The sequence below is a fragment of the Rhinichthys klamathensis genome, unplaced genomic scaffold (genome assembly GCF_029890125.1).
Source record: "Rhinichthys klamathensis goyatoka isolate OS25496 unplaced genomic scaffold, OSU_Roscu_1.1 h1tg000001l_1, whole genome shotgun sequence".
Lineage (NCBI taxonomy): Eukaryota > Metazoa > Chordata > Actinopteri > Cypriniformes > Leuciscidae > Rhinichthys > Rhinichthys klamathensis.
Genome location: NW_026606555.1, coordinates 3,281,000 through 3,308,072, shown reverse-complemented (window position 1 = coordinate 3,308,072; position 27,073 = coordinate 3,281,000). Strand labels below are relative to the sequence as shown.

At 48.0% G+C, this 27,073-nt stretch overlaps 38 non-coding genes across 38 annotated transcripts; 11 read left to right on the top strand and 27 right to left on the bottom strand.

Annotated features, from left to right (window-relative positions):
* Positions 1-446: 446 nt before the first annotated feature.
* On the bottom strand, positions 447-561 carry LOC130095878 (U5 spliceosomal RNA). The gene has a single exon (XR_008808158.1). It is a non-coding gene; the product is annotated as a U5 spliceosomal RNA (small nuclear RNA).
* Positions 562-1,446: 885 nt separating this feature from the next.
* LOC130101460 (U5 spliceosomal RNA) lies at positions 1,447-1,561 on the bottom strand. Its single transcript, XR_008809000.1, has one exon. It is a non-coding gene; the product is annotated as a U5 spliceosomal RNA (small nuclear RNA).
* Positions 1,562-1,821: 260 nt separating this feature from the next.
* On the top strand, positions 1,822-1,893 carry trnad-guc (transfer RNA aspartic acid (anticodon GUC)). Its single transcript has one exon. It is a non-coding gene; the product is annotated as a tRNA-Asp (tRNA).
* A 553-nt stretch (positions 1,894-2,446) lies between these two features.
* LOC130095405 (U5 spliceosomal RNA) lies at positions 2,447-2,561 on the bottom strand. The gene has a single exon (XR_008808109.1). It is a non-coding gene; the product is annotated as a U5 spliceosomal RNA (small nuclear RNA).
* A 260-nt stretch (positions 2,562-2,821) lies between these two features.
* Positions 2,822-2,893, top strand: trnad-guc (transfer RNA aspartic acid (anticodon GUC)). Its single transcript has one exon. It is a non-coding gene; the product is annotated as a tRNA-Asp (tRNA).
* A 553-nt stretch (positions 2,894-3,446) lies between these two features.
* On the bottom strand, positions 3,447-3,561 carry LOC130101408 (U5 spliceosomal RNA). Its single transcript, XR_008808991.1, has one exon. It is a non-coding gene; the product is annotated as a U5 spliceosomal RNA (small nuclear RNA).
* An 885-nt stretch (positions 3,562-4,446) lies between these two features.
* LOC130101364 (U5 spliceosomal RNA) lies at positions 4,447-4,561 on the bottom strand. The gene has a single exon (XR_008808978.1). It is a non-coding gene; the product is annotated as a U5 spliceosomal RNA (small nuclear RNA).
* A 260-nt stretch (positions 4,562-4,821) lies between these two features.
* trnad-guc (transfer RNA aspartic acid (anticodon GUC)) lies at positions 4,822-4,893 on the top strand. The gene has a single exon. It is a non-coding gene; the product is annotated as a tRNA-Asp (tRNA).
* Positions 4,894-5,446: 553 nt separating this feature from the next.
* Positions 5,447-5,561, bottom strand: LOC130078487 (U5 spliceosomal RNA). Its single transcript, XR_008805933.1, has one exon. It is a non-coding gene; the product is annotated as a U5 spliceosomal RNA (small nuclear RNA).
* Positions 5,562-6,446: 885 nt separating this feature from the next.
* Positions 6,447-6,561, bottom strand: LOC130101310 (U5 spliceosomal RNA). Its single transcript, XR_008808973.1, has one exon. It is a non-coding gene; the product is annotated as a U5 spliceosomal RNA (small nuclear RNA).
* An 885-nt stretch (positions 6,562-7,446) lies between these two features.
* LOC130101254 (U5 spliceosomal RNA) lies at positions 7,447-7,561 on the bottom strand. Its single transcript, XR_008808967.1, has one exon. It is a non-coding gene; the product is annotated as a U5 spliceosomal RNA (small nuclear RNA).
* An 884-nt stretch (positions 7,562-8,445) lies between these two features.
* LOC130101162 (U5 spliceosomal RNA) lies at positions 8,446-8,560 on the bottom strand. The gene has a single exon (XR_008808954.1). It is a non-coding gene; the product is annotated as a U5 spliceosomal RNA (small nuclear RNA).
* An 885-nt stretch (positions 8,561-9,445) lies between these two features.
* Positions 9,446-9,560, bottom strand: LOC130095657 (U5 spliceosomal RNA). The gene has a single exon (XR_008808147.1). It is a non-coding gene; the product is annotated as a U5 spliceosomal RNA (small nuclear RNA).
* Positions 9,561-10,445: 885 nt separating this feature from the next.
* On the bottom strand, positions 10,446-10,560 carry LOC130101107 (U5 spliceosomal RNA). The gene has a single exon (XR_008808951.1). It is a non-coding gene; the product is annotated as a U5 spliceosomal RNA (small nuclear RNA).
* Positions 10,561-11,445: 885 nt separating this feature from the next.
* LOC130095585 (U5 spliceosomal RNA) lies at positions 11,446-11,560 on the bottom strand. Its single transcript, XR_008808141.1, has one exon. It is a non-coding gene; the product is annotated as a U5 spliceosomal RNA (small nuclear RNA).
* Positions 11,561-12,446: 886 nt separating this feature from the next.
* LOC130095527 (U5 spliceosomal RNA) lies at positions 12,447-12,561 on the bottom strand. Its single transcript, XR_008808125.1, has one exon. It is a non-coding gene; the product is annotated as a U5 spliceosomal RNA (small nuclear RNA).
* Positions 12,562-13,446: 885 nt separating this feature from the next.
* LOC130077360 (U5 spliceosomal RNA) lies at positions 13,447-13,561 on the bottom strand. Its single transcript, XR_008805740.1, has one exon. It is a non-coding gene; the product is annotated as a U5 spliceosomal RNA (small nuclear RNA).
* An 887-nt stretch (positions 13,562-14,448) lies between these two features.
* Positions 14,449-14,563, bottom strand: LOC130079155 (U5 spliceosomal RNA). The gene has a single exon (XR_008806324.1). It is a non-coding gene; the product is annotated as a U5 spliceosomal RNA (small nuclear RNA).
* A 260-nt stretch (positions 14,564-14,823) lies between these two features.
* trnad-guc (transfer RNA aspartic acid (anticodon GUC)) lies at positions 14,824-14,895 on the top strand. The gene has a single exon. It is a non-coding gene; the product is annotated as a tRNA-Asp (tRNA).
* Positions 14,896-15,449: 554 nt separating this feature from the next.
* Positions 15,450-15,564, bottom strand: LOC130095468 (U5 spliceosomal RNA). The gene has a single exon (XR_008808120.1). It is a non-coding gene; the product is annotated as a U5 spliceosomal RNA (small nuclear RNA).
* Positions 15,565-15,824: 260 nt separating this feature from the next.
* Positions 15,825-15,896, top strand: trnad-auc (transfer RNA aspartic acid (anticodon AUC)). Its single transcript has one exon. It is a non-coding gene; the product is annotated as a tRNA-Asp (tRNA).
* A 554-nt stretch (positions 15,897-16,450) lies between these two features.
* LOC130101057 (U5 spliceosomal RNA) lies at positions 16,451-16,565 on the bottom strand. Its single transcript, XR_008808946.1, has one exon. It is a non-coding gene; the product is annotated as a U5 spliceosomal RNA (small nuclear RNA).
* An 887-nt stretch (positions 16,566-17,452) lies between these two features.
* LOC130100950 (U5 spliceosomal RNA) lies at positions 17,453-17,567 on the bottom strand. Its single transcript, XR_008808943.1, has one exon. It is a non-coding gene; the product is annotated as a U5 spliceosomal RNA (small nuclear RNA).
* An 887-nt stretch (positions 17,568-18,454) lies between these two features.
* On the bottom strand, positions 18,455-18,569 carry LOC130100879 (U5 spliceosomal RNA). Its single transcript, XR_008808933.1, has one exon. It is a non-coding gene; the product is annotated as a U5 spliceosomal RNA (small nuclear RNA).
* Positions 18,570-18,829: 260 nt separating this feature from the next.
* trnad-guc (transfer RNA aspartic acid (anticodon GUC)) lies at positions 18,830-18,901 on the top strand. The gene has a single exon. It is a non-coding gene; the product is annotated as a tRNA-Asp (tRNA).
* Positions 18,902-19,455: 554 nt separating this feature from the next.
* Positions 19,456-19,570, bottom strand: LOC130100822 (U5 spliceosomal RNA). The gene has a single exon (XR_008808930.1). It is a non-coding gene; the product is annotated as a U5 spliceosomal RNA (small nuclear RNA).
* Positions 19,571-20,456: 886 nt separating this feature from the next.
* On the bottom strand, positions 20,457-20,571 carry LOC130100769 (U5 spliceosomal RNA). The gene has a single exon (XR_008808926.1). It is a non-coding gene; the product is annotated as a U5 spliceosomal RNA (small nuclear RNA).
* A 260-nt stretch (positions 20,572-20,831) lies between these two features.
* trnad-guc (transfer RNA aspartic acid (anticodon GUC)) lies at positions 20,832-20,903 on the top strand. Its single transcript has one exon. It is a non-coding gene; the product is annotated as a tRNA-Asp (tRNA).
* Positions 20,904-21,457: 554 nt separating this feature from the next.
* On the bottom strand, positions 21,458-21,572 carry LOC130100721 (U5 spliceosomal RNA). Its single transcript, XR_008808921.1, has one exon. It is a non-coding gene; the product is annotated as a U5 spliceosomal RNA (small nuclear RNA).
* Positions 21,573-21,832: 260 nt separating this feature from the next.
* Positions 21,833-21,904, top strand: trnad-auc (transfer RNA aspartic acid (anticodon AUC)). Its single transcript has one exon. It is a non-coding gene; the product is annotated as a tRNA-Asp (tRNA).
* A 554-nt stretch (positions 21,905-22,458) lies between these two features.
* LOC130100666 (U5 spliceosomal RNA) lies at positions 22,459-22,573 on the bottom strand. The gene has a single exon (XR_008808917.1). It is a non-coding gene; the product is annotated as a U5 spliceosomal RNA (small nuclear RNA).
* Positions 22,574-22,833: 260 nt separating this feature from the next.
* Positions 22,834-22,905, top strand: trnad-guc (transfer RNA aspartic acid (anticodon GUC)). The gene has a single exon. It is a non-coding gene; the product is annotated as a tRNA-Asp (tRNA).
* A 554-nt stretch (positions 22,906-23,459) lies between these two features.
* LOC130099211 (U5 spliceosomal RNA) lies at positions 23,460-23,575 on the bottom strand. Its single transcript, XR_008808371.1, has one exon. It is a non-coding gene; the product is annotated as a U5 spliceosomal RNA (small nuclear RNA).
* Positions 23,576-24,460: 885 nt separating this feature from the next.
* Positions 24,461-24,575, bottom strand: LOC130100617 (U5 spliceosomal RNA). The gene has a single exon (XR_008808901.1). It is a non-coding gene; the product is annotated as a U5 spliceosomal RNA (small nuclear RNA).
* An 886-nt stretch (positions 24,576-25,461) lies between these two features.
* On the bottom strand, positions 25,462-25,576 carry LOC130100507 (U5 spliceosomal RNA). The gene has a single exon (XR_008808888.1). It is a non-coding gene; the product is annotated as a U5 spliceosomal RNA (small nuclear RNA).
* Positions 25,577-25,836: 260 nt separating this feature from the next.
* Positions 25,837-25,908, top strand: trnad-auc (transfer RNA aspartic acid (anticodon AUC)). Its single transcript has one exon. It is a non-coding gene; the product is annotated as a tRNA-Asp (tRNA).
* Positions 25,909-26,463: 555 nt separating this feature from the next.
* LOC130100451 (U5 spliceosomal RNA) lies at positions 26,464-26,578 on the bottom strand. Its single transcript, XR_008808881.1, has one exon. It is a non-coding gene; the product is annotated as a U5 spliceosomal RNA (small nuclear RNA).
* Positions 26,579-26,838: 260 nt separating this feature from the next.
* Positions 26,839-26,910, top strand: trnad-guc (transfer RNA aspartic acid (anticodon GUC)). The gene has a single exon. It is a non-coding gene; the product is annotated as a tRNA-Asp (tRNA).
* Positions 26,911-27,073: the final 163 nt, after the last annotated feature.

The window sequence follows — 27,073 nt, the reverse complement described above, 5'->3', positions numbered from 1 at the left end:
ATTCCATTTGAAAGATTTTACCTTCAAGAAAGCGCTTGCAATGGGTTTGTAAAAGGTTGTTTTATGCATGTTTGGCCTGAGTTTTTGTGGCATTTCCACTGTTGCATTTCCAGTCTGACCAGCAGGGGCCTTCCGAATGCGTCACCAGTGTGGCCTTCCGAATGCGTCAAAACAGTTAATCAATTTGCAAAGCAATCAGTTGAAAGCTTTGAAAGGCTTTGTTGCTCCCACCACTACCCTTTTGTGATTGGTAAACCTTACAATCATGCTGCTGACCCAAGATTTGAAGTTGTGAACTGGGAAAGTGGTGATGGTTTGACGACCACCCAGCTCCAGACATGGACAAAACGGCCGAACCGTTGGGCCACTCTCGAACGCTGGCCCAACCTGCTGCAGTTCTGCGGAGCAAGCCGCCAAAAGTCCTCTGTTTTTGAACAAACGCATGTAGCTCTGCTGTGAGCAGAGCATCCAAAAATAGCAGTAACTCGCAAATGTTCCCCTCCACGGAAATCTTTAGTAAAAGGCGAAAGATTTATGCGCGAATGAAGAGAAACTCGAGCTGTAACCATGAGAGGTTGGGACAATGTGCTACCACACACATGCCACCATGCTCAGCAAGGGTAATGTCTGGTGCACGCTCCTCCCACCCAGCTTTTTGTCTTTTTTGTTAAAACAATAATACAGCCATTTCCATTAGAGGAAGGAGCAAATGTAATAAGAATCTGCCCCATCACCAGATGACCGCATGTCCAGTATTCTTGACTTCTCAACGGTTGAGCATACGGTGCCGTACCGCTCAGGGACACTGCAGTAACCACCAGTCCTCGTTAGTATAGTGGACAGTATCTCCGCCTGTCACGCGGAAGAACGGGGTCGATTCCCCGACGGGGAGGCTTCTTCTTTATCACGGCCAGACACCTTGTATGAGCTCAAGCTCTGCTGTTGAAACTGCTGATAAAGCCAACCTGCCGTTCAAGACTCACCTGAGGGTGGTTAGCTAATTCCATTTGAAAGATTTTACCTTCAAGAAAGCGCTTGCAATGGGTTTGTAAAAGGTTGTTTTATGCATGTTTGGCCTGAGTTTTTGTGGCATTTCCACTGTTGCATTTCCAGTCTGACCAGCAGGGGCCTTCCGAATGCGTCAACAGTGTGGCCTTCCGAATGTGTCAAAACAGTTAATCAATTTGCAAAGCAATCAGTTGAAAGCTTTGAAAGGCTTTGTTGCTCCCACCACTACCCTTTTGTGATTGGTAAACCTTACAATCATGCTGCTGACCCAAGATTTGAAGTTGTGAACTGGGAAAGTGGTGATGGTTTGACGACCACCCAGCTCCAGACATGGACAAAACGGCCGAACCGTTGGGCCACTCTCGAACGCTGGCCCAACCTGCTGCAGTTCTGCGGAGCAAGCCGCCAAAAGTCCTCTGTTTTTGAACAAACGCATGTAGCTCTGCTGTGAGCAGAGCATCCAAAAATACCAGTAACTCGCAAATGTTCCCCTCCACGGAAATCTTTAGTAAAAGGCGAAAGATTTATGCGTGAATGAAGAGAAACTCGAGCTGTAACCATGAGACGTTGGGACAATGTGCTACCACACACATGCCACCATGCTCAGCAAGGGTAATGTCTGGTGCACGCTCCTCCCACCCAGCTTTTTGTCTTTTTTGTTAAAACAATAATACAGCCATTTCCATTAGAGGAAGGAGCAAATGTAATAAGAATCTGCCCCATCACCAGATGACCGCATGTCCAGTATTCTTGACTTCTCAACGGTTGAGCATACGGTGCCGTACCGCTCAGGGACACTGCAGTAACCACCAGTCCTCGTTAGTATAGTGGACAGTATCTCCGCCTGTCACGCGGAAGACCGGGGTTCGATTCCCCGACGGGGAGGCTTCTTCTTTATCACGGCCAGACACCTTGTATGAGCTCAAGCTCTGCCGTTGAAACTGCTGATAAAGCCATACTGCCGTTCAAGACTCACCTGAGGGTGGTTAGCTAATTCCATTTGAAAGATTTTACCTTCAAGAAAGCGCTTGCAATGGGTTTGTAAAAGGTTGTTTTATGCATGTTTGGCCTGAGCTTTTGTGGCTTTCCACTGTTGCATTTCCAGTCTGACCAGCAGGGGCCTTCCGAATGCGTCACCAGTGTGGCCTTCCGAATGCGTCAAAACAGTTAATCAATTTGCAAAGCAATCAGTTGAAAGCTTTGAAAGGCTTTGTTGCTCCCACCACTACCCTTTTGTGATTGGTAAACCTTACAATCATGCTGCTGACCCAAGATTTGAAGTTGTGAACTGGGAAAGTGGTGATGGTTTGACGACCACCCAGCTCCAGACATGGACAAAACGGCCGAACCGTTGGGCCACTCTCGAACGCTGGCCCAACCTGCTGCAGTTCTGCGGAGCAAGCCGCCAAAAGTCCTCTGTTTTTGAACAAACGCATGTAGCTCTGCTGTGAGCAGAGCATCCAAAAATAGCAGTAACTCGCAAATGTTCCCCTCCACGGAAATCTTTAGTAAAAGGCGAAAGATTTATGCGTGAATGAAGAGAAACTCGAGCTGTAACCATGAGACGTTGGGACAATGTGCTACCACACACATGCCACCATGCTCAGCAAGGGTAATGTCTGGTGCACGCTCCTCCCACCCAGCTTTTTGTCTTTTTTGTTAAAACAATAATACAGCCATTTCCATTAGAGGAAGGAGCAAATGTAATAAGAATCTGCCCCATCACCAGATGACCGCATGTCCAGTATTCTTGACTTCTCAACGGTTGAGCATACGGTGCCGTACCGCTCAGGGACACTGCAGTAACCACCAGTCCTCGTTAGTATAGTGGACAGTATCTCCGCCTGTCACGCGGAAGACCGGGGTTCGATTCCCCGACGGGGAGGCTTCTTCTTTATCACGGCCAGACACCTTGTATGAGCTCAAGCTCTGCCGTTGAAACTGCTGATAAAGCCATACTGCCGTTCAAGACTCACCTGAGGGTGGTTAGCTAATTCCATTTGAAAGATTTTACCTTCAAGAAAGCGCTTGCAATGGGTTTGTAAAAGGTTGTTTTATGCATGTTTGGCCTGAGTTTTTGTGGCTTTCCACTGTTGCATTTCCAGTCTGACCAGCAGGGGCCTTCCGAATGCGTCACCAGTGTGGCCTTCCGAATGCGTCAAAACAGTTAATCAATTTGCAAAGCAATCAGTTGAAAGCTTTGAAAGGCTTTGTTGCTCCCACCACTACCCTTTTGTGATTGGTAAACCTTACAATCATGCTGCTGACCCAAGATTTGAAGTTGTGAACTGGGAAAGTGGTGATGGTTTGACGACCACCCAGCTCCAGACATGGACAAAACGGCCGAACCGTTGGGCCACTCTCGAACGCTGGCCCAACCTGCTGCAGTTCTGCGGAGCAAGCCGCCAAAAGTCCTCTGTTTTTGAACAAACGCATGTAGCTCTGCTGTGAGCAGAGCATCCAAAAATACCAGTAACTCGCAAATGTTCCCCTCCACGGAAATCTTTAGTAAAAGGCGAAAGATTTATGCGTGAATGAAGAGAAACTCGAGCTGTAACCATGAGACGTTGGGACAATGTGCTACCACACACATGCCACCATGCTCAGCAAGGGTAATGTCTGGTGCACGCTCCTCCCACCCAGCTTTTTGTCTTTTTTGTTAAAACAATAATACAGCCATTTCCATTAGAGGAAGGAGCAAATGTAATAAGAATCTGCCCCATCACCAGATGACCGCATGTCCAGTATTCTTGACTTCTCAACGGTTGAGCATACGGTGCCGTACCGCTCAGGGACACTGCAGTAACCACCAGTCCTCGTTAGTATAGTGGACAGTATCTCCGCCTGTCACGCGTAAGACCGGGGTTCGATTCCCCGACGGGGAGGCTTCTTCTTTATCACGGCCAGACACCTTGTATGAGCTCAAGCTCTGCCGTTGAAACTGCTGATAAAGCCATACTGCCGTTCAAGACTCACCTGAGGGTGGTTAGCTAATTCCATTTGAAAGATTTTACCTTCAAGAAAGCGCTTGCAATGGGTTTGTAAAAGGTTGTTTTATGCATGTTTGGCCTGAGTTTTTGTGGCTTTCCACTGTTGCATTTCCAGTCTGACCAGCAGGGGCCTTCCGAATGCGTCACCAGTGTGGCCTTCCGAATGCGTCAAAACAGTTAATCAATTTGCAAAGCAATCAGTTGAAAGCTTTGAAAGGCTTTGTTGCTCCCATCACTACCCTTTTGTGATTGGTAAACCTTACAATCATGCTGCTGACCCAAGATTTGAAGTTGTGAACTGGGAAAGTGGTGATGGTTTGACGACCACCCAGCTCCAGACATGGACAAAACGGCCGAACCGTTGGGCCACTCTCGAACGCTGGCCCAACCTGCTGCAGTTCTGCGGAGCAAGCCGCCAAAAGTCCTCTGTTTTTGAACAAATGCATGTAGCTCTGCTGTGAGCAGAGCATCCAAAAATACCAGTAACTCGCAAATGTTCCCCTCCACGGAAATCTTTAGTAAAAGGCGAAAGATTTATGCGTGAATGAAGAGAAACTCGAGCTGTAACCATGAGACGTTGGGACAATGTGCTACCACACACATGCCACCATGCTCAGCAAGGGTAATGTCTGGTGCACGCTCCTCCCACCCAGCTTTTTGTCTTTTTTGTTAAAACAATAATACAGCCATTTCCATTAGAGGAAGGAGCAAATGTAATAAGAATCTGCCCCATCACCAGATGACCGCATGTCCAGTATTCTTGACTTCTCAACGGTTGAGCATACGGTGCCGTACCGCTCAGGGACACTGCAGTAACCACCAATCCTCGTTAGTATAGTGGACAGTATCTCCGCCTGTCACGCGGAAGACCGGGGTTCGATTCCCCGACGGGGAGGCTTCTTCTTTATCACGGCCAGACACCTTGTATGAGCTCAAGCTCTGCCGTTGAAACTGCTGATAAAGCCATACTGCCGTTCAAGACTCACCTGAGGGTGGTTAGCTAATTCCATTTGAAAGATTTTACCTTCAAGAAAGCGCTTGCAATGGGTTTGTAAAAGGTTGTTTTATGCATGTTTGGCCTGAGTTTTTGTGGCTTTCCACTGTTGCATTTCCAGTCTGACCAGCAGGGGCCTTCCGAATGCGTCACCAGTGTGGCCTTCCGAATGCGTCAAAACAGTTAATCAATTTGCAAAGCAATCAGTTGAAAGCTTTGAAAGGCTTTGTTGCTCCCACCACTACCCTTTTGTGATTGGTAAACCTTACAATCATGCTGCTGACCCAAGATTTGAAGTTGTGAACTGGGAAAGTGGTGATGGTTTGACGACCACCCAGCTCCAGACATGGACAAAACGACCGAACCGTTGGGCCACTCTCGAACGCTGGCCCAACCTGCTGCAGTTCTGCGGAGCAAGCCGCCAAAAGTCCTCTGTTTTTGAACAAACGCATGTAGCTCTGCTGTGAGCAGAGCATCCAAAAATACCAGTAACTCGCAAATGTTCCCCTCCACGGAAATCTTTAGTAAAAGGCGAAAGATTTATGTGTGAATGAAGAGAAACTCGAGCTGTAACCATGAGAGGTTGGGACAATGTGCTACCACACACATGCCACCATGCTCAGCAAGGGTAATGTCTGGTGCACGCTCCTCCCACCCAGCTTTTTGTCTTTTTTGTTAAAACAATAATACAGCCATTTCCATTAGAGGAAGGAGCAAATGTAATAAGAATCTGCCCCATCACCAGATGACCGCATGTCCAGTATTCTTGACTTCTCAACGGTTGAGCATACGGTGCCGTACCGCTCAGGGACACTGCAGTAACCACCAGTCCTCGTTAGTATAGTGGACAGTATCTCCGCCTGTCACGCGGAAGAACGGGGTCGATTCCCCGACGGGGAGGCTTCTTCTTTATCACGGCCAGACACCTTGTATGAGCTCAAGCTCTGCCGTTGAAACTGCTGATAAAGCCAACCTGCCGTTCAAGACTCACCTGAGGGTGGTTAGCTAATTCCATTTGAAAGATTTTACCTTCAAGAAAGCGCTTGCAATGGGTTTGTAAAAGGTTGTTTTATGCATGTTTGGCCTGAGTTTTTGTGGCATTTCCACTGTTGCATTTCCAGTCTGACCAGCAGGGGCCTTCCGAATGCGTCACCAGTGTGGCCTTCCGAATGTGTCAAAACAGTTAATCAATTTGCAAAGCAATCAGTTGAAAGCTTTGAAAGGCTTTGTTGCTCCCACCACTACCCTTTTGTGATTGGTAAACCTTACAATCATGCTGCTGACCCAAGATTTGAAGTTGTGAACTGGGAAAGTGGTGATGGTTTGACGACCACCCAGCTCCAGACATGGACAAAACGGCCGAACCGTTGGGCCACTCTCGAACGCTGGCCCAACCTGCTGCAGTTCTGCGGAGCAAGCCGCCAAAAGTCCTCTGTTTTTGAACAAACGCATGTAGCTCTGCTGTGAGCAGAGCATCCAAAAATACCAGTAACTCGCAAATGTTCCCCTCCACGGAAATCTTTAGTAAAAGGCGAAAGATTTATGCGTGAATGAAGAGAAACTCGAGCTGTAACCATGAGACGTTGGGACAATGTGCTACCACACACATGCCACCATGCTCAGCAAGGGTAATGTCTGGTGCACGCTCCTCCCACCCAGCTTTTTGTCTTTTTTGTTAAAACAATAATACAGCCATTTCCATTAGAGGAAGGAGCAAATGTAATAAGAATCTGCCCCATCACCAGATGACCGCATGTCCAGTATTCTTGACTTCTCAACGGTTGAGCATACGGTGCCGTACCGCTCAGGGACACTGCAGTAACCACCAGTCCTCGTTAGTATAGTGGACAGTATCTCCGCCTGTCACGCGTAAGACCGGGGTTCGATTCCCCGACGGGGAGGCTTCTTCTTTATCACGGCCAGACACCTTGTGTGAGCTCAAGCTCTGCCGTTGAAACTGCTGATAAAGCCATACTGCCGTTCAAGACTCACCTGAGGGTGGTTAGCTAATTCCATTTGAAAGATTTTACCTTCAAGAAAGCGCTTGCAATGGGTTTGTAAAAGGTTGTTTTATGCATGTTTGGCCTGAGTTTTTGTGGCTTTCCACTGTTGCATTTCCAGTCTGACCAGCAGGGGCCTTCCGAATGCGTCACCAGTGTGGCCTTCCGAATGCGTCAAAACAGTTAATCAATTTGCAAAGCAATCAGTTGAAAGCTTTGAAAGGCTTTGTTGCTCCCATCACTACCCTTTTGTGATTGGTAAACCTTACAATCATGCTGCTGACCCAAGATTTGAAGTTGTGAACTGGGAAAGTGGTGATGGTTTGACGACCACCCAGCTCCAGACATGGACAAAACGGCCGAACCGTTGGGCCACTCTCGAACGCTGGCCCAACCTGCTGCAGTTCTGCGGAGCAAGCCGCCAAAAGTCCTCTGTTTTTGAACAAACGCATGTAGCTCTGCTGTGAGCAGAGCATCCAAAAATACCAGTAACTCGCAAATGTTCCCCTCCACGGAAATCTTTAGTAAAAGGCGAAAGATTTATGCGTGAATGAAGAGAAACTCGAGCTGTAACCATGAGACGTTGGGACAATGTGCTACCACACACATGCCACCATGCTCAGCAAGGGTAATGTCTGGTGCACGCTCCTCCCACCCAGCTTTTTGTCTTTTTTGTTAAAACAATAATACAGCCATTTCCATTAGAGGAAGGAGCAAATGTAATAAGAATCTGCCCCATCACCAGATGACCGCATGTCCAGTATTCTTGACTTCTCAACGGTTGAGCATACGGTGCCGTACCGCTCAGGGACACTGCAGTAACCACCAGTCCTCGTTAGTATAGTGGACAGTATCTCCGCCTGTCACGCGGAAGAACGGGGTCGATTCCCCGACGGGGAGGCTTCTTCTTTATCACGGCCAGACACCTTGTATGAGCTCAAGCTCTGCCGTTGAAACTGCTGATAAAGCCATACTGCCGTTCAAGACTCACCTGAGGGTGGTTAGCTAATTCCATTTGAAAGATTTTACCTTCAAGAAAGCGCTTGCAATGGGTTTGTAAAAGGTTGTTTTATGCATGTTTGGCCTGAGTTTTTGTGGCTTTCCACTGTTGCATTTCCAGTCTGACCAGCAGGGGCCTTCCGAATGCGTCACCAGTGTGGCCTTCCGAATGTGTCAAAACAGTTAATCAATTCGCAAAGCAATCAGTTGAAAGCTTTGAAAGGCTTTGTTGCTCCCACCACTACCCTTTTGTGATTGGTAAACCTTACAATCATGCTGCTGACCCAAGATTTGAAGTTGTGAACTGGGAAAGTGGTGATGGTTTGACGACCACCCAGCTCCAGACATGGACAAAACGGCCGAACCGTTGGGCCACTCTCGAACGCTGGCCCAAACTGCTGCAGTTCTGCGGAGCAAGCCGCCAAAAGTCCTCTGTTTTTGAACAAACGCATGTAGCTCTGCTGTGAGCAGAGCATCCAAAAATACCAGTAACTCGCAAATGTTCCCCTCCACGGAAATCTTTAGTAAAAGGCGAAAGATTTATGCGTGAATGAAGAGAAACTCGAGCTGTAACCATGAGACGTTGGGACAATGTGCTACCACACACATGCCACCATGCTCAGCAAGGGTAATGTCTGGTGCACGCTCCTCCCACCCAGCTTTTTGTCTTTTTTGTTAAAACAATAATACAGCCATTTCCATTAGAGGAAGGAGCAAATGTAATAAGAATCTGCCCCATCACCAGATGACCGCATGTCCAGTATTCTTGACTTCTCAACGGTTGAGCATACGGTGCCGTACCGCTCAGGGACACTGCAGTAACCACCAGTCCTCGTTAGTATAGTGGACAGTATCTCCGCCTGTCACGCGTAAGAACGGGGTCGATTCCCCGACGGGGAGGCTTCTTCTTTATCACGGCCAGACACCTTGTATGAGCTCAAGCTCTGCCGTTGAAACTGCTGATAAAGCCAACCTGCCGTTCAAGACTCACCTGAGGGTGGTTAGCTAATTCCATTTGAAAGATTTTACCTTCAAGAAAGCGCTTGCAATGGGTTTGTAAAAGGTTGTTTTATGCATGTTTGGCCTGAGTTTTTGTGGCATTTCCACTGTTGCATTTCCAGTCTGACCAGCAGGGGCCTTCCGAATGCGTCACCAGTGTGGCCTTCCGAATGTGTCAAAACAGTTAATCAATTTGCAAAGCAATCAGTTGAAAGCTTTGAAAGGCTTTGTTGCTCCCACCACTACCCTTTTGTGATTGGTAAACCTTACAATCATGCTGCTGACCCAAGATTTGAAGTTGTGAACTGGGAAAGTGGTGATGGTTTGACGACCACCCAGCTCCAGACATGGACAAAACGGCCGAACCGTTGGGCCACTCTCGAACGCTGGCCCAACCTGCTGCAGTTCCGCGGAGCAAGCCGCCAAAAGTCCTCTGTTTTTGAACAAACGCATGTAGCTCTGCTGTGAGCAGAGCATCCAAAAATACCAAAAACTCGCAAATGTTCCCCTCCACGGAAATCTTTAGTAAAAGGCGAAAGATTTATGCGTGAATGAAGAGAAACTCGAGCTGTAACCATGAGACGTTGGGACAATGTGCTACCACACACATGCCACCATGCTCAGCAAGGGTAATGTCTGGTGCACGCTCCTCCCACCCAGCTTTTTGTCTTTTTTGTTAAAACAATAATACAGCCATTTCCATTAGAGGAAGGAGCAAATGTAATAAGAATCTGCCCCATCACCAGATGACCGCATGTCCAGTATTCTTGACTTCTCAACGGTTGAGCATACGGTGCCGTACCGCTCAGGGACACTGCAGTAACCACCAGTCCTCGTTAGTATAGTGGACAGCATCTCCGCCTGTCACGCGGAAGACCGGGGTTCGATTCCCCGACGGGGAGGCATCTTCTTTATCACGGCCAGACACCTTGTATGAGCTCAAGCTCTGCCGTTGAAACTGCTGATAAAGCCATACTGCCGTTCAAGACTCACCTGAGGGTGGTTAGCTAATTCCATTTGAAAGATTTTACCTTCAAGAAAGCGCTTGCAATGGGTTTGTAAAAGGTTGTTTTATGCATGTTTGGCCTGAGTTTTTGTGGCTTTCCACTGTTGCATTTCCAGTCTGACCAGCAGGGGCCTTCCGAATGCGTCACCAGTGTGGCCTTCCGAATGTGTCAAAACAGTTAATCAATTCGCAAAGCAATCAGTTGAAAGCTTTGAAAGGCTTTGTTGCTCCCACCACTACCCTTTTGTGATTGGTAAACCTTACAATCATGCTGCTGACCCAAGATTTGAAGTTGTGAACTGGGAAAGTGGTGATGGTTTGACGACCACCCAGCTCCAGACATGGACAAAACGGCCGAACCGTTGGGCCACTCTCGAACGCTGGCCCAAACTGCTGCAGTTCTGCGGAGCAAGCCGCCAAAAGTCCTCTGTTTTTGAACAAACGCATGTAGCTCTGCTGTGAGCAGAGCATCCAAAAATACCAGTAACTCGCAAATGTTCCCCTCCACGGAAATCTTTAGTAAAAGGCGAAAGATTTATGCGTGAATGAAGAGAAACTCGAGCTGTAACCATGAGACGTTGGGACAATGTGCTACCACACACATGCCACCATGCTCAGCAAGGGTAATGTCTGGTGCACGCTCCTCCCACCCAGCTTTTTGTCTTTTTTGTTAAAACAATAATACAGCCATTTCCATTAGAGGAAGGAGCAAATGTAATAAGAATCTGCCCCATCACCAGATGACCGCATGTCCAGTATTCTTGACTTCTCAACGGTTGAGCATACGGTGCCGTACCGCTCAGGGACACTGCAGTAACCACCAGTCCTCGTTAGTATAGTGGACAGTATCTCCGCCTGTCACGCGTAAGAACGGGGTCGATTCCCCGACGGGGAGGCTTCTTCTTTATCACGGCCAGACACCTTGTATGAGCTCAAGCTCTGCCGTTGAAACTGCTGATAAAGCCAACCTGCCGTTCAAGACTCACCTGAGGGTGGTTAGCTAATTCCATTTGAAAGATTTTACCTTCAAGAAAGCGCTTGCAATGGGTTTGTAAAAGGTTGTTTTATGCATGTTTGGCCTGAGTTTTTGTGGCATTTCCACTGTTGCATTTCCAGTCTGACCAGCAGGGGCCTTCCGAATGCGTCACCAGTGTGGCCTTCCGAATGTGTCAAAACAGTTAATCAATTTGCAAAGCAATCAGTTGAAAGCTTTGAAAGGCTTTGTTGCTCCCACCACTACCCTTTTGTGATTGGTAAACCTTACAATCATGCTGCTGACCCAAGATTTGAAGTTGTGAACTGGGAAAGTGGTGATGGTTTGACGACCACCCAGCTCCAGACATGGACAAAACGGCCGAACCGTTGGGCCACTCTCGAACGCTGGCCCAACCTGCTGCAGTTCCGCGGAGCAAGCCGCCAAAAGTCCTCTGTTTTTGAACAAACGCATGTAGCTCTGCTGTGAGCAGAGCATCCAAAAATACCAAAAACTCGCAAATGTTCCCCTCCACGGAAATCTTTAGTAAAAGGCGAAAGATTTATGCGTGAATGAAGAGAAACTCGAGCTGTAACCATGAGACGTTGGGACAATGTGCTACCACACACATGCCACCATGCTCAGCAAGGGTAATGTCTGGTGCACGCTCCTCCCACCCAGCTTTTTGTCTTTTTTGTTAAAACAATAATACAGCCATTTCCATTAGAGGAAGGAGCAAATGTAATAAGAATCTGCCCCATCACCAGATGACCGCATGTCCAGTATTCTTGACTTCTCAACGGTTGAGCATACGGTGCCGTACCGCTCAGGGACACTGCAGTAACCACCAGTCCTCGTTAGTATAGTGGACAGCATCTCCGCCTGTCACGCGGAAGACCGGGGTTCGATTCCCCGACGGGGAGGCATCTTCTTTATCACGGCCAGACACCTTGTATGAGCTCAAGCTCTGCCGTTGAAACTGCTGATAAAGCCAACCTGCGGTTCAAGACTCACCTGAGGGTGGTTAGCTAATTCCGTTTGAAAGATTTTACCTTCAAGAAAGCGCTTGCAATGGGTTTGTAAAAGGTTGTTTTATGCATGTTTGGCCTGAGTTTTTGTGGCATTTCCACTGTTGCATTTCCAGTCTGACCAGCAGGGGCCTTCCGACTGCGTCACCAGTGTGGCCTTCCGAATGCGTCAAAACAGTTAATCAATTTGCAAAGCAATCAGTTGAAAGCTTTGAAAGGCTTTGTTGCTCCCACCACTACCCTTTTGTGATTGGTAAACCTTACAATCATGCTGCTGACCCAAGATTTGAAGTTGTGAACTGGGAAAGTGGTGATGGTTTGACGACCACCCAGCTCCAGACATGGACAAAACGGCCGAACCGTTGGGCCACTCTCGAACGCTGGCCCAACCTGCTGCAGTTCCGCGGAGCAAGCCGCCAAAAGTCCTCTGTTTTTGAACAAACGCATGTAGCTCTGCTGTGAGCAGAGCATCCAAAAATACCAAAAACTCGCAAATGTTCCCCTCCACGGAAATCTTTAGTAAAAGGCGAAAGATTTATGCGTGAATGAAGAGAAACTCGAGCTGTAACCATGAGACGTTGGGACAATGTGCTACCACACACATGCCACCATGCTCAGCAAGGGTAATGTCTGGTGCACGCTCCTCCCACCCAGCTTTTTGTCTTTTTTGTTAAAACAATAATACAGCCATTTCCATTAGAGGAAGGAGCAAATGTAATAAGAATCTGCCCCATCACCAGATGACCGCATGTCCAGTATTCTTGACTTCTCAACGGTTGAGCATACGGTGCCGTACCGCTCAGGGACACTGCAGTAACCACCAGTCCTCGTTAGTATAGTGGACAGCATCTCCGCCTGTCACGCGGAAGACCGGGGTTCGATTCCCCGACGGGGAGGCATCTTCTTTATCACGGCCAGACACCTTGTATGAGCTCAAGCTCTGCCGTTGAAACTGCTGATAAAGCCATACTGCCGTTCAAGACTCACCTGAGGGTGGTTAGCTAATTCCATTTGAAAGATTTTACCTTCAAGAAAGCGCTTGCAATGGGTTTGTAAAAGGTTGTTTTATGCATGTTTGGCCTGAGTTTTTGTGGCTTTCCACTGTTGCATTTCCAGTCTGACCAGCAGGGGCCTTCCGAATGCGTCACCAGTGTGGCCTTCCGAATGTGTCAAAACAGTTAATCAATTCGCAAAGCAATCAGTTGAAAGCTTTGAAAGGCTTTGTTGCTCCCACCACTACCCTTTTGTGATTGGTAAACCTTACAATCATGCTGCTGACCCAAGATTTGAAGTTGTGAACTGGGAAAGTGGTGATGGTTTGACGACCACCCAGCTCCAGACATGGACAAAACGGCCGAACCGTTGGGCCACTCTCGAACGCTGGCCCAACCTGCTGCAGTTCTGCGGAGCAAGCCGCCAAAAGTCCTCTGTTTTTGAACAAACGCATGTAGCTCTGCTGTGAGCAGAGCATCCAAAAATACCAGTAACTCGCAAATGTTCCCCTCCACGGAAATCTTTAGTAAAAGGCGAAAGATTTATGCGTGAATGAAGAGAAACTCAAGCTGTAACCATGAGACGTTGGGACAATGTGCTACCACACACATGCCACCATGCTCAGCAAGGGTAATGTCTGGTGCACGCTCCTCCCACCCAGCTTTTTGTCTTTTTTGTTAAAACAATAATACAGCCATTTCCATTAGAGGAAGGAGCAAATGTAATAAGAATCTGCCCCATCACCAGATGACCGCATGTCCAGTATTCTTGACTTCTCAACGGTTGAGCATACGGTGCCGTACCGCTCAGGGACACTGCAGTAACCACCAGTCCTCGTTAGTATAGTGGACAGTATCTCCGCCTGTCACGCGGAAGACCGGGGTATCGATTCCCCGACGGGGAGGCTTCTTCTTTATCACGGCCAGACACCTTGTATGAGCTCAAGCTCTGCCGTTGAAACTGCTGATAAAGCCAACCTGCCGTTCCAGACTCACCTGAGGGTGATTAGCTAATTCCATTTGAAAGATTTTACCTTCAAGAAAGCGCTTGCAATGGGTTTGTAAAAGGTTGTTTTATGCATGTTTGGCCTGAGTTTTTGTGGCATTTCCACTGTTGCATTTCCAGTCTGACCAGCAGGGGCCTTCCGAATGCGTCACCAGTGTGGCCTTCCGAATGCGTCAAAACAGTTAATCAATTTGCAAAGCAATCAGTTGAAAGCTTTGAAAGGCTTTGTTGCTCCCACCACTACCCTTTTGTGATTGGTAAACCTTACAATCATGCTGCTGACCCAAGATTTGAAGTTGTGAACTGGGAAAGTGGTGATGGTTTGACGACCACCCAGCTCCAGACATGGACAAAACGGCCGAACCGTTGGGCCACTCTCGAACGCTGGCCCAACCTGCTGCAGTTCTGCGGAGCAAGCCGCCAAAAGTCCTCTGTTTTTGAACAAACGCATGTAGCTCTGCTGTGAGCAGAGCATCCAAAAATACCAGTAACTCGCAAATGTTCCCCTCCACGGATATCTTTAGTAAAAGGCGAAAGATTTATGCGTGAATGAAGAGAAACTCGAGCTGTAACCATGAGACGTTGGGACAATGTGCTACCACACACATGCCACCATGCTCAGCAAGGGTAATGTCTGGTGCACGCTCCTCCCACCCAGCTTTTTGTCTTTTTTGTTAAAACAATAATACAGCCATTTCCATTAGAGGAAGGAGCAAATGTAATAAGAATCTGCCCCATCACCAGATGACCGCATGTCCAGTATTCTTGACTTCTCAACGGTTGAGCATACGGTGCCGTACCGCTCAGGGACACTGCAGTAACCACCAGTCCTCGTTAGTATAGTGGACAGTATCTCCGCCTGTCACGCGGAAGACCGGGGTTCGATTCCCCGACGGGGAGGCTTCTTCTTTATCACGGCCAGACACCTTGTATGAGCTCAAGCTCTGCCGTTGAAACTGCTGATAAAGCCAACCTGCCGTTCAAGACTCACCTGAGGGTGGTTAGCTAATTCCATTTGAAAGATTTTACCTTCAAGAAAGCGCTTGCAATGGGTTTGTAAAAGGTTGTTTTATGCATGTTTGGCCTGAGTTTTTGTGGCATTTCCACTGTTGCATTTCCAGTCTGACCAGCAGGGGCCTTCCGAATGCGTCACCAGTGTGGCCTTCCGAATGCGTCAAAACAGTTAATCAATTTGCAAAGCAATCAGTTGAAAGCTTTGAAAGGCTTTGTTGCTCCCACCACTACCCTTTTGTGATTGGTAAACCTTACAATCATGCTGCTGACCCAAGATTTGAAGTTGTGACCTGGGAAAGTGGTGATGGTTTGACGACCACCCAGCAGCAGACATGGACAAAACGGCCGAACCGTTGGGCCACTCTCGAACGCTGGCCCAACCTGCTGCAGTTCTGCGGAGCAAGCCGCCAAAAGTCCTCTGTTTTTGAACAAACGCATGTAGCTCTGCTGTGAGCAGAGCATCCAAAAATACCAGTAACTCGCAAATGTTCCTCTCCACGGAAATCTTTAGTAAAAGGCGAAAGATTTATGCGTGAATGAAGAGAAACTCGAGCTGTAACCATGAGACGTTGGGACAATGTGCTACCACACACATGCCACCATGCTCAGCAAGGGTAATGTCTGGTGCACGCTCCTCCCACCCAGCTTTTTGTCTTTTTTGTTAAAACAATAATACAGCCATTTCCATTAGAGGAAGGAGCAAATGTAATAAGAATCTGCCCCATCACCAGATGACCGCATGTCCAGTATTCTTGACTTCTCAACGGTTGAGCATACGGTGCCGTACCGCTCAGGGACACTGCAGTAACCGGCAGTCCTCGTTAGTATAGTGGACAGTATCTCCGCCTATCACGCGGAAGACCGGGGTTCGATTCCCCGACGGGGAGGCTTCTTCTTTATCACGGCCAGACACCTTGTATGAGCTCAAGCTCTGCCGTTGAAACTGCTGATAAAGCCAACCTGCGGTTCAAGACTCACCTGAGGGTGGTTAGCTAATTCCATTTGAAAGATTTTACCTTCAAGAAAGCGCTTGCAATGGGTTTGTAAAAGGTTGTTTTATGCATGTTTGGCCTGAGTTTTTGTGGCATTTCCACTGTTGCATTTCCAGTCTGACCAGCAGGGGCCTTCCGAATGCGTCACCAGTGTGGCCTTCCGAATGCGTCAAAACAGTTAATCAATTTGCAAAGCAATCAGTTGAAAGCTTTGAAAGGCTTTGTTGCTCCCACCACTACCCTTTTGTGATTGGTAAACCTTACAATCATGCTGCTGACCCAAGATTTGAAGTTGTGAACTGGGAAAGTGGTGATGGTTTGACGACCACCCAGCTCCAGACATGGACAAAACGGCCGAACCGTTGGGCCACTCTCGAACGCTGGCCCAACCTGCTGCAGTTCTGCGGAGCAAGCCGCCAAAAGTCCTCTGTTTTTGAACAAACGCATGTAGCTCTGCTGTGAGCAGAGCATCCAAAAATACCAGTAACTCGCAAATGTTCCCCTCCACGGAAATCTTTAGTAAAAGGCGAAAGATTTATGCGTGAATGAAGAGAAACTCGAGCTGTAACCATGAGACGTTGGGACAATGTGCTACCACACACATGCCACCATGCTCAGCAAGGGTAATGTCTGGTGCACGCTCCTCCCACCCAGCTTTTTGTCTTTTTTGTTAAAACAATAATACAGCCATTTCCATTAGAGGAAGGAGCAAATGTAATAAGAATCTGCCCCATCACCAGATGACCGCATGTCCAGTATTCTTGACTTCTCAACGGTTGAGCATACGGTGCCGTACCGCTCAGGGACACTGCAGTAACCACCAGTCCTCGTTAGTATAGTGGACAGTATCTCCGCCTGTCACGCGGAAGACCGGGGTTTCGATTCCCCGACGGGGAGGCTTCTTCTTTATCACGGCCAGACACCTTGTATGAGCTCAAGCTCTGCCGTTGAAACTGCTGATAAAGCCAACCTGCCGTTCAAGACTCACCTGAGGGTGATTAGCTAATTCCATTTGAAAGATTTTACCTTCAAGAAAGCGCTTGCAATGGGTTTGTAAAAGGTTGTTTTATGCATGTTTGGCCTGAGTTTTTGTGGCATTTCCACTGTTGCATTTCCAGTCTGACCAGCAGGGGCCTTCCGAATGCGTCACCAGTGTGGCCTTCCGAATGCGTCAAAACAGTTAATCAATTTGCAAAGCAATCAGTTGAAAGCTTTGAAAGGCTTTGTTGCTCCCACCACTACCCTTTTGTGATTGGTAAACCTTACAATCATGCTGCTGACCCAAGATTTGAAGTTGTGAACTGGGAAAGTGGTGATGGTTTGACGACCACCCAGCTCCAGACATGGACAAAACGGCCGAACCGTTGGGCCACTCTCGAACGCTGGCCCAACCTGCTGCAGTTCTGCGGAGCAAGCCGCCAAAAGTCCTCTGTTTTTGAACAAACGCATGTAGCTCTGCTGTGAGCAGAGCATCCAAAAATACCAGTAACTCGCAAATGTTCCCCTCCACGGAAATCTTTAGTAAAAGGCGAAAGATTTATGCGTGAATGAAGAGAAACTCGAGCTGTAACCATGAGACGTTGGGACAATGTGCTACCACACACATGCCACCATGCTCAGCAAGGGTAATGTCTGGTGCACGCTCCTCCCACCCAGCTTTTTGTCTTTTTTGTTAAAACAATAATACAGCCATTTCCATTAGAGGAAGGAGCAAATGTAATAAGAATCTGCCCCATCACCAGATGACCGCATGTCCAGTATTCTTGACTTCTCAACGGTTGAGCATACGGTGCCGTACCGCTCAGGGACACTGCAGTAACCACCAGTCCTCGTTAGTATAGTGGACAGTATCTCCGCCTGTCACGCGGAAGACCGGGGTTTCGATTCCCCGACGGGGAGGCTTCTTCTTTATCACGGCCAGACACCTTGTATGAGCTCAAGCTCTGCCGTTGAAACTGCTGATAAAGCCAACCTGCCGTTCAAGACTCACCTGAGGGTGATTAGCTAATTCCATTTGAAAGATTTTACCTTCAAGAAAGCGCTTGCAATGGGTTTGTAAAAGGTTGTTTTATGCATGTTTGGCCTGAGTTTTTGTGGCATTTCCACTGTTGCATTTCCAGTCTGACCAGCAGGGGCCTTCCGAATGCGTCACCAGTGTGGCCTTCCGAATGCGTCAAAACAGTTAATCAATTTGCAAAGCAATCAGTTGAAAGCTTTGAAAGGCTTTGTTGCTCCCACCACTACCCTTTTGTGATTGGTAAACCTTACAATCATGCTGCTGACCCAAGATTTGAAGTTGTGAACTGGGAAAGTGGTGATGGTTTGATGACCACCCAGCTCCAGACATGGACAAAACGGCCGAACCGTTGGGCCACTCTCGAACGCTGGCCCAACCTGCTGCAGTTCTGCGGAGCAAGCCGCCAAAAGTCCTCTGTTTTTGAACAAACGCATGTAGCTCTGCTGTGAGCAGAGCATCCAAAAATACCAGTAACTCGCAAATGTTCCCCTCCACGGAAATCTTTAGTAAAAGGCGAAAGATTTATGCGTGAATGAAGAGAAACTCGAGCTGTAACCATGAGACGTTGGGACAATGTGCTACCACACACATGCCACCATGCTCAGCAAGGGTAATGTCTGGTGCACGCTCCTCCCACCCAGCTTTTTGTCTTTTTTGTTAAAACAATAATACAGCCATTTCCATTAGAGGAAGGAGCAAATGTAATAAGAATCTGCCCCATCACCAGATGACCGCATGTCCAGTATTCTTGACTTCTCAACGGTTGAGCATACGGTGCCGTACCGCTCAGGGACACTGCAGTAACCACCAGTCCTCGTTAGTATAGTGGACAGTATCTCCGCCTGTCACGCGGAAGACCGGGGTTCGATTCCCCGACGGGGAGGCTTCTTCTTTATCACGGCCAGACACCTTGTATGAGCTCAAGCTCTGCCGTTGAAACTGCTGATAAAGCCAACCTGCGGTTCAAGACTCACCTGAGGGTGGTTAGCTAATTCCATTTGAAAGATTTTACCTTCAAGAAAGCGCTTGCAATGGGTTTGTAAAAGGTTGTTTTATGCATGTTTGGCCTGAGTTTTTGTGGCATTTCCACTGTTGCATTTCCAGTCTGACCAGCAGGGGCCTTCCGAATGCGTCACCAGTGTGGCCTTCCGAATGCGTCAAAACAGTTAATCAATTTGCAAAGCAATCAGTTGAAAGCTTTGAAAGGCTTTGTTGCTCCCACCACTACCCTTTTGTGATTGGTAAACCTTACAATCATGCTGCTGACCCAAGATTTGAAGTTGTGACCTGGGAAAGTGGTGGTGGTTTGACGACCACCCAGCTCCAGACATGGACAAAACGGCCGAACCGTTGGGCCACTCTCGAACGCTGGCCCAACCTGCTGCAGTTCTGCGGAGCAAGCCGCCAAAAGTCCTCTGTTTTTGAACAAACGCATGTAGCTCTGCTGTGAGCAGAGCATCCAAAAATACCAGTAACTCGCAAATGTTCCCCTCCACGGAAATCTTTAGTAAAAGGCGAAAGATTTATGCGTGAATGAAGAGAAACTCGAGCTGTAACCATGAGACGTTGGGACAATGTGCTACCACACACATGCCACCATGCTCAGCAAGGGTAATGTCTGGTGCACGCTCCTCCCACCCAGCTTTTTGTCTTTTTTGTTAAAACAATAATACAGCCATTTCCATTAGAGGAAGGAGCAAATGTAATAAGAATCTGCCCCATCACCAGATGACCGCATGTCCAGTATTCTTGACTTCTCAACGGTTGAGCATACGGTGCCGTACCGCTCAGGGACACTGCAGTAACCGCCAGTCCTCGTTAGTATAGTGGACAGTATCTCCGCCTATCACGCGGAAGACCGGGGTTCGATTGCCCGACGGGGAGGCTTCTTCTTTATCACGGCCAGACACCTTGTATGAGCTCAAGCTCTGCCGTTGAAACTGCTGATAAAGCCAACCTGCCGTTCAAGACTCACCTGAGGGTGATTAGCTAATTCCATTTGAAAGATTTTACCTTCAAGAAAGCGCTTGCAATGGGTTTGTAAAAGGTTGTTTTATGCATGTTTGGCCTGAGTTTTTGTGGCATTTCCACTGTTGCATTTCCAGTCTGACCAGCAGGGGCCTTCCGAATGCGTCACCAGTGTGGCCTTCCGAATGCGTCAAAACAGTTAATCAATTTGCAAAGCAATCAGTTGAAAGCTTTGAAAGGCTTTGTTGCTCCCACCACTACCCTTTTGTGATTGGTAAACCTTACAATCATGCTGCTGACCCAAGATTTGAAGTTGTGAACTGGGAAAGTGGTGATGGTTTGACGACCACCCAGCTCCAGACATGGACAAAACGGCCGAACCGTTGGGCCACTCTCGAACGCTGGCCCAACCTGCTGCAGTTCTGCGGAGCAAGCCGCCAAAAGTCCTCTGTTTTTGAACAAACGCATGTAGCTCTGCTGTGAGCAGAGCATCCAAAAATACCAGTAACTCGCAAATGTTCCCCTCCACGGAAATCTTTAGTAAAAGGCGAAAGATTTATGCGTGAATGAAGAGAAACTCGAGCTGTAACCATGAGACGTTGGGACAATGTGCTACCACACACATGCCACCATGCTCAGCAAGGGTAATGTCTGGTGCACGCTCCTCCCACCCAGCTTTTTGTCTTTTTTGTTAAAACAATAATACAGCCATTTCCATTAGAGGAAGGAGCAAATGTAATAAGAATCTGCCCCATCACCAGATGACCGCATGTCCAGTATTCTTGACTTCTCAACGGTTGAGCATACGGTGCCGTACCGCTCAGGGACACTGCAGTAACCACCAGTCCTCGTTAGTATAGTGGACAGTATCTCCGCCTGTCACGCGGAAGACCGGGGTTCGATTCCCCGACGGGGAGGCTTCTTCTTTATCACGGCCAGACACCTTGTATGAGCTCAAGCTCTGCCGTTGAAACTGCTGATAAAGCCAACCTGCCGTTCAAGACTCACCTGAGGGTGGTTAGCTAATTCCATTTGAAAGATTTTACCTTCAAGAAAGCGCTTGCAATGGGTTTGTAAAAGGTTGTTTTATGCATGTTTGGCCTGAGTTTTTGTGGCATTTCCACTGTTGCATTTCCAGTCTGACCAGCAGGGGCCTTCCGAATGCGTCACCAGTGTGGCCTTCCGAATGCGTCAAAACAGTTAATCAATTTGCAAAGCAATCAGTTGAAAGCTTTGAAAGGCTTTGTTGCTCCCACCACTACCCTTTTGTGATTGGTAAACCTTACAATCATGCTGCTGACCCAAGATTTGAAGTTGTGACCTGGGAAAGTGGTGATGGTTTGACGACCACCCAGCTCCAGACATGGACAAAACGGCCGAACCGTTGGGCCACTCTCGAACGCTGGCCCAACCTGCTGCAGTTCTGCGGAGCAAGCCGCCAAAAGTCCTTTGTTTTTGAACAAACGCATGTAGCTCTGCTGTGAGCAGAGCATCCAAAAATACCAGTAACTCGCAAATGTTCCCCTCCACGGAAATCTTTAGTAAAAGGCGAAAGATTTATGCGTGAATGAAGAGAAACTCGAGCTGTAACCATGAGACGTTGGGACGATGTGCTACAACACACATGCCACCATGCTCAGCAAGGGTAATGTCTGGTGCACGCTCCTCCCACCCAGCTTTTTGTCTTTTTTGTTAAAACAATAATACAGCCATTTCCATTAGAGGAAGGAGCAAATGTAATAAGAATCTGCCCCATCACCAGATGACCGCATGTCCAGTATTCTTGACTTCTCAACGGTTGAGCATACAGTGCCGTACCGCTCAGGGACACTGCAGTAACCGCCAGTCCTCGTTAGTATAGTGGACAGTATCTCCGCCTATCACGCGGAAGACCGGGGTTCGATTCCCCGACGGGGAGGCTTCTTCTTTATCACGGCCAGACACCTTGTATGAGCTCAAGCTCTGCCGTTGAAACTGCTGATAAAGCCAACCTGCCGTTCAAGACTCACCTGAGGGTGGTTAGCTAATTCCATTTGAAAGATTTTACCTTCAAGAAAGCGCTTGCAATGGGTTTGTAAAAGGTTGTTTTATGCATGTTTGGCCTGAGTTTTTGTGGCATTTCCACTGTTGCATTTCCAGTCTGACCAGCAGGGGCCTTCCGAATGCGTCACCAGTGTGGCCTTCCGAATGCGTCAAAACAGTTAATCAATTTGCAAAGCAATCAGTTGAAAGCTTTGAAAGGCTTTGTTGCTCCCACCACTACCCTTTTGTGATTGGTAAACCTTACAATCATGCTGCTGACCCAAGATTTGAAGTTGTGAACTGGGAAAGTGGTGATGGTTTGACGACCACCCAGCTCCAGACATGGACAAAACGGCCGAACCGTTGGGCCACTCTCGAACGCTGGCCCAACCTGCTGCAGTTCTGCGGAGCAAGCCGCCAAAAGTCCTCTGTTTTTGAACAAACGCATGTAGCTCTGCTGTGAGCAGAGCATCCAAAAATACCAGTAACTCGCAAATGTTCCCCTCCACGGAAATCTTTAGTAAAAGGCGAAAGATTTATGCGTGAATGAAGAGAAACTCGAGCTGTAACCATGAGACGTTGGGACAATGTGCTACCACACACATGCCACCATGCTCAGCAAGGGTAATGTCTGGTGCACGCTCCTCCCACCCAGCTTTTTGTCTTTTTTGTTAAAACAATAATACAGCCATTTCCATTAGAGGAAGGAGCAAATGTAATAAGAATCTGCCCCATCACCAGATGACCGCATGTCCAGTATTCTTGACTTCTCAACGGTTGAGCATACGGTGCCGTACCGCTCAGGGACACTGCAGTAACCACCAGTCCTCGTTAGTATAGTGGACAGTATCTCCGCCTGTCACGCGGAAGACCGGGGTTCGATTCCCCGACGGGGAGGCTTATTCTTTATCACGGCCAGACAACTTGTATGAGCTCAAGCTCTGCCGTTGAAACTACTGATAAAGCCAACCTGCCGTTCAAGACTCACCTGAGGGTGGTTAGCTAATTCCATTTGAAAGATTTTACCTTCAAGAAAGCGCTTGCAATGGGTTTGTAAAAGGTTGTTTTATGCATGTTTGGCCTGAGTTTTTGTGGCATTTCCACTGTTGCATTTCCAGTCTGACCAGCAGGGGCCTTCCGAATGCGTCCCCAGTGTGGCCTTCCGAATGCGTCAAAACAGTTAATCAATTTGCAAAGCAATCAGTTGAAAGCTTTGAAAGGCTTTGTTGCTCCCACCACTACCCTTTTGTGATTGGTAAACCTTACAATCATGCTGCTGACCCAAGATTTGAAGTTGTGAACTGGGAAAGTGGTGATGGTTTGACGACCACCCAGCTCCAGACATGGACAAAACGGCCGAACCGTTGGGCCACTCTCGAACGCTGGCCCAACCTGCTGCAGTTCTGCGGAGCAAGCCGCCAAAAGTCCTCTGTTTTTGAACAAACGCATGTAGCTCTGCTGTGAGCAGAGCATCCAAAAATACCAGTAACTCACAAATGTTCCCCTCCACGGAAATCTTTAGTAAAAGGCGAAAGATTTATGCGTGAATGAAGAGAAACTCGAGCTGTAACCATGAGACGTTGGGACAATGTGCTACCACACACATGCCACCATGCTCAGCAAGGGTAATGTCTGGTGCACGCTCCTCCCACCCAGCTTTTTGTCTTTTTTGTTAAAACAATAATACAGCCATTTCCATTAGAGGAAGGAGCAAATGTAATAAGAATCTGCCCCATCACCAGATGACCGCATGTCCAGTATTCTTGACTTCTCAACGGTTGAGCATACGGTGCCGTACCGCTCAGGGACACTGCAGTAACCGCCAGTCCTCGTTAGTATAGTGGACAGTATCTCCGCCTATCACGCGGAAGACCGGGGTTCGATTGCCCGACGGGGAGGCTTCTTCTTTATCACGGCCAGACACCTTGTATGAGCTCAAGCTCTGCCGTTGAAACTGCTGATAAAGCCAACCTGCCGTTCAAGACTCACCTGAGGGTGATTAGCTAATTCCATTTGAAAGATTTTACCTTCAAGAAAGCGCTTGCAATGGGTTTGTAAAAGGTTGTTTTATGCATGTTTGGCCTGAGTTTTTGTGGCATTTCCACTGTTGCATTTCCAGTCTGACCAGCAGGGGCCTTCCGAATGCGTCACCAGTGTGGCCTTCCGAATGCGTCAAAACAGTTAATCAATTTGCAAAGCAATCAGTTGAAAGCTTTGAAAGGCTTTGTTGCTCCCACCACTACCCTTTTGTGATTGGTAAACCTTACAATCATGCTGCTGACCCAAGATTTGAAGTTGTGAACTGGGAAAGTGGTGATGGTTTGACGACCACCCAGCTCCAGACATGGACAAAACGGCCGAACCGTTGGGCCACTCTCGAACGCTGGCCCAACCTGCTGCAGTTCTGCGGAGCAAGCCGCCAAAAGTCCTCTGTTTTTGAACAAACGCATGTAGCTCTGCTGTGAGCAGAGCATCCAAAAATACCAGTAACTCGCAAATGTTCCCCTCCACGGAAATCTTTAGTAAAAGGCGAAAGATTTATGCGTGAATGAAGAGAAACTCGAGCTGTAACCATGAGACGTTGGGACAATGTGCTACCACACACATGCCACCATGCTCAGCAAGGGTAATGTCTGGTGCACGCTCCTCCCACCCAGCTTTTTGTCTTTTTTGTTAAAACAATAATACAGCCATTTCCATTAGAGGAAGGAGCAAATGTAATAAGAATCTGCCCCATCACCAGATGACCGCATGTCCAGTATTCTTGACTTCTCAACGGTTGAGCATACGGTGCCGTACCGCTCAGGGACACTGCAGTAACCACCAGTCCTCGTTAGTATAGTGGACAGTATCTCCGCCTGTCACGCGGAAGACGGGGGTTCGATTCCCCGACGGGGAGGCTTCTTCTTTATCACGGCCAGACACCTTGTATGAGCTCAAGCTCTGCCGTTGAAACTGCTGATAAAGCCAACCTGCCGTTCAAGACTCACCTGAGGGTGGTTAGCTAATTCCATTTGAAAGATTTTACCTTCAAGAAAGCGCTTGCAATGGGTTTGTAAAAGGTTGTTTTATGCATGTTTGGCCTGAGTTTTTGTGGCATTTCCACTGTTGCATTTCCAGTCTGACCAGCAGGGGCCTTCCGAATGCGTCACCAGTGTGGCCTTCCGAATGCGTCAAAACAGTTAATCAATTTGCAAAGCAATCAGTTGAAAGCTTTGAAAGGCTTTGTTGCTCCCACCACTACCCTTTTGTGATTGGTAAACCTTACAATCATGCTGCTGACCCAAGATTTGAAGTTGTGACCTGGGAAAGTGGTGATGGTTTGACGACCACCCAGCTCCAGACATGGACAAAACGGCCGAACCGTTGGGCCACTCTCGAACGCTGGCCCAACCTGCTGCAGTTCTGCGGAGCAAGCCGCCAAAAGTCCTTTGTTTTTGAACAAACGCATGTAGCTCTGCTGTGAGCAGAGCATCCAAAAATACCAGTAACTCGCAAATGTTCCCCTCCACGGAAATCTTTAGTAAAAGGCGAAAGATTTATGCGTGAATGAAGAGAAACTCGAGCTGTAACCATGAGACGTTGGGACGATGTGCTACAACACACATGCCACCATGCTCAGCAAGGGTAATGTCTGGTGCACGCTCCTCCCACCCAGCTTTTTGTCTTTTTTGTTAAAACAATAATACAGCCATTTCCATTAGAGGAAGGAGCAAATGTAATAAGAATCTGCCCCATCACCAGATGACCGCATGTCCAGTATTCTTGACTTCTCAACGGTTGAGCATACGGTGCCGTACCGCTCAGGGACACTGCAGTAACCGCCAGTCCTCGTTAGTATAGTGGACAGTATCTCCGCCTATCACGCGGAAGACCGGGGTTCGATTCCCCGACGGGGAGGCTTCTTCTTTACTCACGGCCAGACACCTTGTATGAGCTCAAGCTCTGCCGTTGAAACTGCTGATAAAGCCAACCTGCGGTTCAAGACTCACCTGAGGGTGGTTAGCTAATTCCATTTGAAAGATTTTACCTTCAAGAAAGCGCTTGCAATGGGTTTGTAAAAGGTTGTTTTATGCATGTTTGGCCTGAGTTTTTGTGGCATTTCCACTGTTGCATTTCCAGTCTGACCAGCAGGGGCCTTCCGAATGCGTCACCAGTGTGGCCTTCCGAATGCGTCAAAACAGTTAATCAATTTGCAAAGCAATCAGTTGAAAGCTTTGAAAGGCTTTGTTGCTCCCACCACTACCCTTTTGTGATTGGTAAACCTTACAATCATGCTGCTGACCCAAGATTTGAAGTTGTGAACTGGGAAAGTGGTGATGGTTTGACGACCACCCAGCTCCAGACATGGACAAAACGGCCGAACCGTTGGGCCACTCTCGAACGCTGGCCCAACCTGCTGCAGTTCTGCGGAGCAAGCCGCCAAAAGTCCTCTGTTTTTGAACAAACGCATGTAGCTCTGCTGTGAGCAGAGCATCCAAAAATACCAGTAACTCGCAAATGTTCCCCTCCACGGAAATCTTTAGTAAAAGGCGAAAGATTTATGCGTGAATGAAGAGAAACTCGAGCTGTAACCATGAGACGTTGGGACAATGTGCTACCACACACATGCCACCATGCTCAGCAAGGGTAATGTCTGGTGCACGCTCCTCCCACCCAGCTTTTTGTCTTTTTTGTTAAAACAATAATACAGCCATTTCCATTAGAGGAAGGAGCAAATGTAATAAGAATCTGCCCCATCACCAGATGACCGCATGTCCAGTATTCTTGACTTCTCAACGGTTGAGCATACGGTGCCGTACCGCTCAGGGACACTGCAGTAACCACCAGTCCTCGTTAGTATAGTGGACAGTATCTCCGCCTGTCACGCGGAAGACCGGGGTTCGATTCCCCGACGGGGAGGCTTCTTCTTTATCACGGCCAGACACCTTGTATGAGCTCAAGCTCTGCCGTTGAAACTGCTGATAAAGCCAACCTGCCGTTCAAGACTCACCTGAGGGTGGTTAGCTAATTCCATTTGAAAGATTTTACCTTCAAGAAAGCGCTTGCAATGGGTTTGTAAAAG